Genomic DNA, 10,933 nt, shown 5'->3' with positions numbered 1-10,933 from the left:
TCTATTAATGTGGTGTACTGACAATTGGTGCAGCTTTTGAAGTGGTGTTAGCTGCTTAGTTAAGATGAGAAAAACTTTTCCAGTTTCTTATTTTGTTTCACAAAAAGCAAATTGTTTTCTCAGAGGAATAAGGGACTTCTCTATTTTGTTTATCATGGAGTTGTTTTGGTCATTTAGGCTGACCATATTTTTTTTTTAGTTTTGTTTCTAAAGCTACCTCATGCCTAATCTTAACAAAATTCTGTCTGAAGTTAGGTGTTGCAATGTAGAGTATTAGAAATGTAGCATATTGTTAGGAACTTAAATAGCAAATGAATGTGCAGTGATCAATGCAGACCACTTATGTTGTGCTTAGTTTTGACTAGGAAAAAGTCTCCCTGAAGACATTTGGAAACGGAAATGTTACTGACATTTTTGGTCTTTCCATTGGATTTTTAAGACTTATGGATCAAAAGTTGAAGGCAGTCCTAAAACTCATGCAAAAATGGCAACATCTTTTACAGAATTTCAATACAAGTAAGCCTTATGTGTTCCTGCAAAATTCACCAGGGCCATCTTCCCATGCAGAGCTAGCTCCACCACAGTGCAAGAGCTGTGTTCGGTATACTTTAACTCCACCCCACACTGAAGTCCCTGAGTACAGTATTCTTTGGCTGTCATTCGGTATCCAGAAGCCAAATCTGTGTTTGTGTAACTTGGTAAAAGAGAATTTTAAAAATCTATTCACTTTAAGGGAGCTTCTGCTTCTAGGTCAGACAGACAATAACTCTTCTCTATTATAAAGCCTTACATGCTGAATCAGTAATTCTAGGCCATCTGAACAATAATATCTGAACATGATGGTATCATTTATGTATTCCCAAGGAACTAAAACGATTGCTTGAAGAATGTTTTTCAGGCAGTTTTTCCCTGAATAATTCTCCCTTGAAAATTTGAGGCCACATAAATGAATTGCACATGTAAAGTCTCAGATTCACATGTCAGCTTATCTCAGCAAGCACTTAAATCTCAGATCACTATCCAACAATCAATACACAAGTGTAAGAATTCATTTATCAGTGCAGGTGTCTCAGGAAAAAGTGTGCCTACCTCTTTGAAATACTACACAACTATTTTTTGCACTAACTTTCTGTCAGTAATAAGCATGTATATGACTACTTCAACAATAAATTGCTGACACTTCTACATTAAATATTAACGTTTAATGCAACTCAAGTGTTTATATCTTGGATGAAATAGATGTTCATTTCTCCCAGTCAGAAATGTCTGCATTATTCTTGATCTATATGGGAGAGAAATTTTAAACTCCTAACAAATTCCAGTTTTTTTATCAGTTATTCCCCACCATACCAGTCTGACATGTGATCAGGTTATGAGAATAAAACCAGGACTTAAAAGATGATAAGACGATAGCTGTATCCATGCTATTGAAAAAGATTTCCCGTGGATTATATTTCACTTAGCCTTAAAAATCTGCCTCTGACTGAACAATGAACAGCAGAGCTTATGGATTTTAAGGCTACAAGCAACGCTGATAACTCAGAGCCATGTTTTCCAGTAAAATGGAGATCAACTGGCTATTGGTATTTAAAGCACATGTCTCAAGTTTGGCTGTTTAAGAATGAGCACCCAAAATGTCACTAGAAAATAAGAAAAATTGATTCTGAAAGATCTACCATCAATGTCTAGGGGGAAAAAAGGCAACAAACAAGCATTCTTTTTTAGCATTGCTTCACGTGGTTGAGGGACTGATGAGTTGGATAGGTCCGTTTCATGAGCTTCTCTGTACTTGATCATCTTTCAATAATTTTCATTTTAAGTTATTATTCTGTTCTAGGAATATTTTAGTGGTGGGAGTGGGGAAGTTTAATTTATTTGGTCTGAAGCTGGAGAATTTCACATCATTTCAGAACTGAGACATTGCTTTCCATTGGCCAGTGGACTGTAACTAGTTAGCAGATGTCAGATCACTAACCCCTAATAAAAGATGTGGAAGTGCTAAATTGGCCGAGATTGAGATGAAGTCACTGTATTTAATTGAAGCTTTGCCATAACATCCTTACAGTCCGTGATCAAACATATCCCAGTGCACTATACAGCTGCTCAAATATATCGCTGCTTAGACAGCAGTATGCTTTTATTGGATTCAGCCCATGGAAATACCCTTTCTAGAGGTAGCATTTTACACAAATTATGTTAATTTCTTCCATGAGTTGTTAGGCTGGAAGTGAAGTCTCCTGTAGGAGAAATAAATATGATCTAAGATCATCGGTTCTATTTATTGCATCTCAGTCAAGAAAAAAAAAAATGTTTGTCACATTACTGAATAAAACCAAACCACTTTAGAATTATCCATGCCACAGGAGTCTCCTCTCAATTTTCTAGACATTTCAGCCAGAAATATCCCTGCTATTTTGTGCTTAGGTCCTGACCTTCCTATTTTTTATAATAAAAGTATGTTCTTGCCATTGACCCTCTATTCAGCATGAAGAACTACTGCTAAACCTTATTTCTACTATAAAAGGTTTCTTTTCATGCGGTCTGTAATCCCTCATGGCTCAGTTTTATCACCAGAAATAAAACTGAAATAGCTCTTTCCCTAATTTTGTCTGAAAAAAAATTGTCTGTATTCTGCTGAGGTAAAGAAATGGCATGTTTTAGGTGAAGACACTATACTGAGAAGCATAAGCTGGTAAAGCCATTTATATTCAGTTATTAAAAGATTATGAAAAGCTCTTTTCATGGTGACAATAAGAATGAAATTGGACAGTGAGAGTGTCATGAGGTGGTAGGCAGAAGACCTCAAAGTTGCTGTTTTGGAAGAGAAGCAACCTAAAGAGAAGATTCTACCTTGCTTGTAAACATTCACTGGGGACAGTAATGCAGTGCAGGCAGCTGTGTGCCATCCACAGCTTTGGCTGGCTCTGTGTGGAGCCTGGGAGTGTGATGGATCCATGGCCACCAGCCTCTTACCTACAGAGGAGCCTTGTGCTGTGTGGGTGGCTTGAAAACTGCTGCTTGCTCAGGTAGGATTTGTGATTGGTTATGATTTTGGAATGCTTCCAAGGCACCTTGCAGCTGCACTCACATGTAATTGTCATTTCTGTATTGTGCCAGTCACATGTTTTATACAGTATAGTGTTATGTGCCACTGCTTCATCATAGGTAAGATGTAGAAAGTTGTAGGGCAGAAGAACATTAATATCTGAAGGAGTATTATTTGGTTTTACTTGGGAAATGCTTACAGGAATTCTGTTGCTATCATATTGAGGAATGTAAAATACTAAAATGTATGTGCAGGAGACTTGCCCGAGCATGGCCAGCTTCCTAGGTCAGAAATTTACCTGTAAACAGAAACATTACCAGCATGGATGTGCCTGTGATCTGCACGTAGGGCTGGACTATGGGAACACTGAAGGCAGTAATGCCTTTTCCAACTGTAGGAGATGTGTTCTTCCACATAAAAGCTACTGCAAAGCATTTTGCTGCAGATAGCAGTCTTATCAAATTATTAGATAGGACTTCAGACATAATTTGCTTTCATAAAAATAATTATGCTTAAAAAGGCAAATATGATTTTTTTTTAAAGGCTGGAAGGACATTGACACAAGAAAAGGCTTGGTTGGTTATTTAAGAAAGAAGTTATTTTATCTAAGCTGCCTTTCTATTTCTATTCTACTGTAGAATGCAGCAAGTGGTACGATTTAGCTGGTTTAGTATTTCACTTTAAGAACCTTCCAACAGAGTCCCTTGCTGGCTAGCGCACTCAGCTGCGGTTCCCCTTGGGTGGTTTGCTTCAGAGTTACATCTGCTTCTCTGACATGCTCACGTCCTAGGCCATAGGAAGCTTTGGCATTAACAGGTACAATTCCTTCTGAAGTCCATGAGATATCCACTCCAGCTGGGAGCTGGGTTTTACTCCTAAACTGTGACAGAACAAAATGTTCCTCCTATAGTGTGGCTGAGAACACATCACGCCTTAAATCTTTGTTTGCCTTGTAACTAGAAATTGTCTTTGCAGCGTGCTGTGAATATGTTAATATGGCACAGGCATGGAATTGCAAAGACTTTTTGTGCTATCTTCACTGCTGTTTAGCTTTGATGGTTTTACACACATTATTGTTTTAACAATTTTATCTTGTGTATTTGCCCTTGAATTTGACACTAATTTATACAATATTTGTTGCGGCTTTTTGTCCCAGATGAGGAAAATTTTTGCTACAGAACAAGAAAAAACACCACAATTTATTAAAAAAAACCCCAAACTTGGCTTTGATCCAGCAAAAAAAAAAAAAAACCAAAAAAACCCAAAAAAAACCCCAACAACAACAGAAAGCTGCTGTCTTTATTACCAAACCCAAGGGGACCATTAAATTGTCACTGATGCCTAGATGAAAACATTTGTTTTGCACTCAAGTTGTTATTTTAAATCAGTGTAAAATTTAAATTTAAATAAGATGTGTCTGGAAAAAAAGTTGTTGAACTGATGTTTTATTTAGATATTCCTTATCTCTTACTGAATAGAGACACTCTATATAAATTAAACTTATGTGGGAAATAGTTTATTTTGTCCCTAAGCTCTTTTGCATTTAGGACATAGAATAAATTCAGTAGCAGTTCTCCTGCAAAATACCTGTTGCAACAGGACTGCGGTTTATTTTCTACCAGGCTACAAATCAGTACTTTCAGGACTTAAAAACATATTTCTAGCTTTAAAAGGAGGTTTAAGCCATTTTGAATAATTTAATGAAGTCATTAGGCTTTCCATTTAGCATTAGGAACTCAACATTGTGCTTCTGAGAAAGTGATCTCAATATAATTTGGACCAGAAAGAGCTAGAAGGAGAAATTCTCTGGGAACAAAAGGCATAAAGTAGGGAACTTCTTTCTTGCAGAGCCAATTGCAACAAAGCCCCTAAAACAGGCTAATGAAGTTCACTAAATTAAAAAAAACCCAAACCAGAAAATCCCCCCAACCACTAAAATAAGTAACCATTAAGTATAGAATACGTCTAATATTTTCAATACTAATTACTTGCCTTCTACCTGCAGAATATATTGCTTGTCCCTTTCTCCATTATTTGTCTAGAGGATCTCAATTTTTGCTCTTTCCTATAAACTCTTCAGGCTGCTATTTGCACATAGTAAGTTTTTGAACATCTTTGCTTTGCTGGGCCATTTCTCGCAATTGTTCTCTCCTGTCATTCTGATGGTCTCAAGGACTCTGCATATGTGCTCCTAGCCAATAAAATTTTTTCCTCAGAAATTTCTTTCAGCCTGGTATCATTATGAACTTAATTAGAAGGATACAGTCAAGAGATTTCATTTTATTGCTTTGTTAATGTCAATCAAACATCCAATCTAGGCTATGGAAGATACTACTATTTTTCTTCTTTCTCTATTTTTCTCTTGAAATTTGTAGGACTCTGCACTAGGATCCCAACATTGATCACAGATGTGTTCAATAGCAGTCATGGGCAAGGCTGGTGAGTAGATGCCCATTACAAAACTATTAGTGGGGATTTTCACCTTTTTGTGTTTCAGTACAGAAGCTGAGTCTCTGTGTTGTAACGAAAGATCAGCTAGGTAAAATTTTTACAGAGATTTTAAAACTGGCTGCAGAGAGATTGTGTCTAAAGGGTCTCAATGTTTTAGATGTTTAGCTCATTTGATCTAATATCACATAAACAAGTAATTCCTATAGGAGATGACAAATCTTAATTAAATTACAGCATATTCCTGAGTGCAAATCCATGATTTTAAGTTATTGTCCAAGTAAAACTGTGGGCCTTGGAATGTAGGTCAGAAAATACTACATTTTTCCCCTCTGATAGATTGATATGGAAGGGCAATTGGAACAGAAAGGTCTTGTCTTGCTCTCACCTCAGGGACTTATTCTTGTTGCCTTGCCTTGGAGATGGAAGCGATTAGGAATGTCCTACTTTATGAGCTCAGACCTTCTTTCAGTTTCAAAAGACAGTCTGTTATAATGAAAACTGGTAAATAATACAGACTGGATTTCAACATGTAGAGCTCTACTGGAAAATAATTCAGCAATCATGGATAATTATTTTACATGATGACACATTTTCAGGGATAATTCCATGCTACTTGGTACATCTTTTTAAGTGCTTGGGCTTGTAAGTGGTGAAGATACTTTACAAAATACACGTTGTATGTGGTATTTCTTGGATAGCAAAATGAATTAAAATTAATTAAAATTAATTTTTTCTGGAATCACCTGTTTCCAACTTCTAATAAGAGATTTTGAGGAAAAGTCTCAAATGAAATTATCACTTAATGAATTAATAAATCTGGAGACAACATAGATAAATCCTGCCTTTTATTTAAAAAGAACTTATATCTAGTGCGATTTTCCAGAGGAAACTGAACCCAGATGTAAAACATCCATGTTCTGGATGATTATTTTTCTTTATGGCCTTTGATGGTTAAATGGGATTTTTCTTTTGGTGAATACAACAGCCAACATTTGAAATGAATCTTTTCAAATAAACAAGTGGCTATTGTTATGTTCAAATTTTTGTGTGGTCAAACCCTCCTCCTGAATAAACTTTGTATAAATTTCTGTCACTTTTTTATGTGCATTATGAGCATTGGATCTCTGTAGGGCCATCTTTGAGGAAAAACTAAAAACAATCCTTGGGTCTTATTTTTAATCATGGAGCCACTTCGCATGTGAGTTAGATCTCTTTTTCCAAACAAATATTTACTAAGAATGCATGGTATAACAATTCTTGTGAATATAAATGTGTTTTGAATAATTATACTTTCATTTGGGTAGAGTTAAACCACGTTCTGTAAGTGAAAGAGACTTCCCCAGTAGCAAAGGCACAACATTCAGGCAGCAGAACTGGGCCTGAATAAGCGTTTTTAAAAGGTGCCTGCTAAGTTAAGATCCATTTCTCCTGTTGCCTCTGACCAATCCAGATCTGTGAATAAAAATTGCTAGCTTACAATTGTTCATTGTTTTGCAGCATTGCTTTGCTACTGTCAAAAATTAACTATTTTGCAACATCTGACAATTACTTTACTAGTCTAATCACATTTATTTGTCAGAAGGTAGAGATCTACCAGCAGTTTTCAAGACATATGTCTCAGTTGCTTTATAACAAAGATGATGGTGAGCACTAAAGCTGACAAGCTGTCTTCGTTCAAGAAATCAATTAATTTATCTTTTTTTTTTACTGTTATCCAGTTATTTGGTTAAAACATAAAGAGCTGGCTCATAGTTTCTAATATATATTACAATTCTGTAACTCTTAGGCTTTTACATGTGTTTTTTTTTTTAAATTAATAGATTAAATTACTATTGATCTGAACATGAGCATTTTCATGCAAGGGTCCTTATATTGCAAAGGCTTTCAGAAGTTATTCAGCTTGCAAGAGGGAGTTTACAGGGCATTTAGAAGAGAAGTTAGCAGGGTTGTTTGATGTTGTGTCAGAACATCTGGGTTTTTCACCAACATAAAACTGTCATATGGAAACAGTACATTTCCTTAAACGGGCTTTTGGCTTTGTTTTACAGAATGTTTGTTACGGAATTTATAGAGGAGAGTAAACATAAAAGATCTTGACTCTAAAGCTTAGTATAAAAACTTCTGCATGGTTTATTTCACTGTGTAAATTTATTTTCTTCTCAAGTGCTTTTAAAGCAACAACATTGTGAATCTCTGCATTCAGACATTAATTAGAATTTTTAATAATATTATTGACTATCAATGTAGGTTGATCAGAGCTGTAGATTGTCTGCTGAGTTTTTCTGTTTGTAACTACAGGGTCTTAGGAGTGAGTTTTTTTCAGAAGTCATGCAAAATAGTCATCAGAGCATGGTCAGAAGATAAGTTTTCTCAGTGACCTGGACTTGCTGCCACAGTAGGAGGAAACATTATACTGTAACCAAAGGCACATTGCCCAAGTCCAAATCTAAAGTGAGACTACAAGGAGCAAGTGAACAAAGAAACAATTAAGAAATTTTAATGCAATTTTGCTGGCAGATTCCTTTTTCTGAAAGGTCAGAACTAAATGGCACTTTTTTACTTTGTCTCTTATTTCATCTTTCTCCCTGCTGTCTAACTATAATGAGCTTGTACATATATTAAAAAATGTACTAATTCAGATATGCTGCCCCCTAGATAGTGTCATGTTTTTGAGGGCTTTCCCTGAAAGTAGGAATGGTTGCTCTCTTTACATTTCTCTAGCTCAGAGAAAAGAATGAAATAATATTTTTACTGTTCTTAAGAGCAACATAATATTTGGATAATTCATATTTTAGAGGCAATCTGTATCAGTTCCTGCAGTATTGCTTGTGTATACAGGGAAGCGGACACTTAAAAGCCATTTGAGGCTGAAAATCAGAGTGCAGTATAACCAACCAGTGAAGGTGGCAAAAGCTTGCCTTTCATTTAGACTAGGGAGAGGTTGTCCATCTTCTTGATTTGGTTTATAGGCATCTGGTTTTCATCTTTCAATTTCTTATTTTAATTTTCAAAATAAGTTATAAATGCCACTTTTGTTGCATGTAGGTGGAAGGTTCTGGGTTGCCCTTGTTAGGATGTTACACTATTTTTTGCCTGTCTGGGGAAAAAAAGGATTTTTCTGTTTGTTTGTTAGTTTGTTTCAGACTGACCTAGGATGTTTTCAGTTTTCTGCCCATAAACTAGAACAAAAGTTCTTTCCAGACCTGCCACACAACCCAAGCCCTCTTTGTGTAACTTTATACCAGAACAGAAGTTTGCTTGGACCATATTCCCATGGACAGCCTGCTATTTTTCAAGTATCTTCACATCAAACAAAGCCAGGAACAAAAGAAAGATATTTTTTCTCTTTTAATTTCAACAAAGATAGAAGAAGGGCAAATGAAATACATGTGTGTTGAAGACCAAAAACTGATGGGAGAGGTAAATAGTTCTCCAAGTTGGCACAGATTAAAAACAAATTATTTTAACAAAATTATATATTTAACCACATAGTTTCTTTAAGCTTCTTGCAGATTTGAATTGCAGCTTTGGCAAGGCTCAAGATCTTGCTGAAGAAATGTTTTTTTGTGTTGTCTGTGACAACAGAAAACAGCAGTATTAATGACAAGGAACTATTATAGAGATAACTCATCATTTTTAATGTAAGAGAGGAAGTAAATCATGGTCATATGTATCGTTTGTCTTGCTTGGAATTATCTCTATCATGTTGGAAGTTTTTATTCGGAAGTCTGTGTTGACTCTCATGATTAGGGACAGGAATCCTACAGCTGACAGGAAAGTGACCTATAAATAATGGTCCATGATGGACTTGTCATATAGTCACTAAATGAAATATTCTACTACCTGTTTCCTTTGTCTTATTTCTCAGTTTCTGTCTTGTTTAAGGTTATTTCTTTTGACATATTCCACTAGCTATCTGGTAGGAGTGAGCTTTCTTTGTGCTGTAAATGTATTCCATTTTCATCAGAAAATTGTCACTGAAAATATTGGAAATTTTTTGTGAGCAAGAACTTCACTTGAATACAACTGGATATACAGTTGATAACAGATTTCCAAGTCAAAAAATAAATAACTTTTTTTAAAAAAGTAAAGGTGTATAATTACATAGATATCAATATTTTATAAAATAGAATTAGAAGTCTTACAAAGTAGTATGAATTCAGGATTTTTGAGCAAATGAAAATGTTACAGTTTAGTAACAATATAAATTTGCAACACATGAGATACATTATAATAATAATAATCTACATGCCACACGGATAGTAGATAATAATCTATTATCATGCAGTAGTACTAGCTGTAGAAAATCAGTAAGCTCAATATACCAGCCCATTTACACTCTCTGAGTCAATAAAAAATACCAATTTTCCATCAAGGAATAAATTGTTTTATTTTGTTTACTAACGGTGAAAAATGAGCATGTGGGATGATAACATCATGTAGCAGATGTGCTCTGACTTTGCATCATAACTTGTGTGTCATGTCTCTAATGATAAGAACCTGATGCTTCTAATTGATAGTTGCAAAAAGGATCTGTGATAAATCTGTCCTCAAAAAGGGGACATTGCTGTTATTGAGGTGGAGAAAGATGTTAGGAGAGAGGAATCCTGCCTCCACTCTAGCCCATGTGAATTTCACCTTTCAATTCATTGAGTCCAGGGTTGCACCCCAAGCTTGGTGTTCAGATGTTCTTTATTTACTCATGAGTAAAGAGGCAAGCAGAAACAGCCATGCCAAATGTGCTTGGTTAGCAGGCTTTCAGCGAGCCTGCCAGGAGTGAACTCCCCTTGCAACACAGTTCACGTCACACTGGCAGCTGACACTGCTTAAATGTCCACAATAGAACACTGCATGAAAGAAGAGCCATAAATCTGGGTTTGGGCCACCTATATTTCTGCAAAACTCGCAGAAAATTTATGTTGGCAAATAAATTAGGCTGTGCTTCATAAAAAGTAGTAACTCAGTTGTTTTGACCTTTGTTTTAATTTATAAGATTATGACATCTGCAAAAAAGACGATATGACAGTAAGACCCTTATTGTTGTGTCTGCCAGTCTCACCTTCCCTCCCTTTTGAAGTCAAGGTGATTTACTGCAGGAACAGGAGTAATAAATATGTCTAAGTGGCTTAGTGGACCAGATACTTCTGCTTGAGATTATGCTTGTTTGATGGAATAAATTAAAGTACTTGTAGTTTTTCTCCAGTTGAACCTAGAAGATAAAATTTATCTCATTTATAATTGAGCTCACTGTGTTTGAGTAACTCAATACATACGCTGCTTAGTCATACTGAATTCAAGCTTTTGAGCCTACATCATTTTCTAGGGTAGAAAACATGCTGTGGCCTGTGCCATGACCACTACTTGTCATGTCTATGAGACAACTGGAGTGACAAACACAGTTCTTTGAAGACTACTCGTATATGCAAGATGCAGTTA

Source organism: Taeniopygia guttata, chromosome 4, assembly GCF_048771995.1.
Source record: "Taeniopygia guttata chromosome 4, bTaeGut7.mat, whole genome shotgun sequence".
In the NCBI taxonomy this organism is placed as follows: domain Eukaryota; kingdom Metazoa; phylum Chordata; class Aves; order Passeriformes; family Estrildidae; genus Taeniopygia; species Taeniopygia guttata.
Note: the sequence above shows the minus strand (reverse complement) of the source record.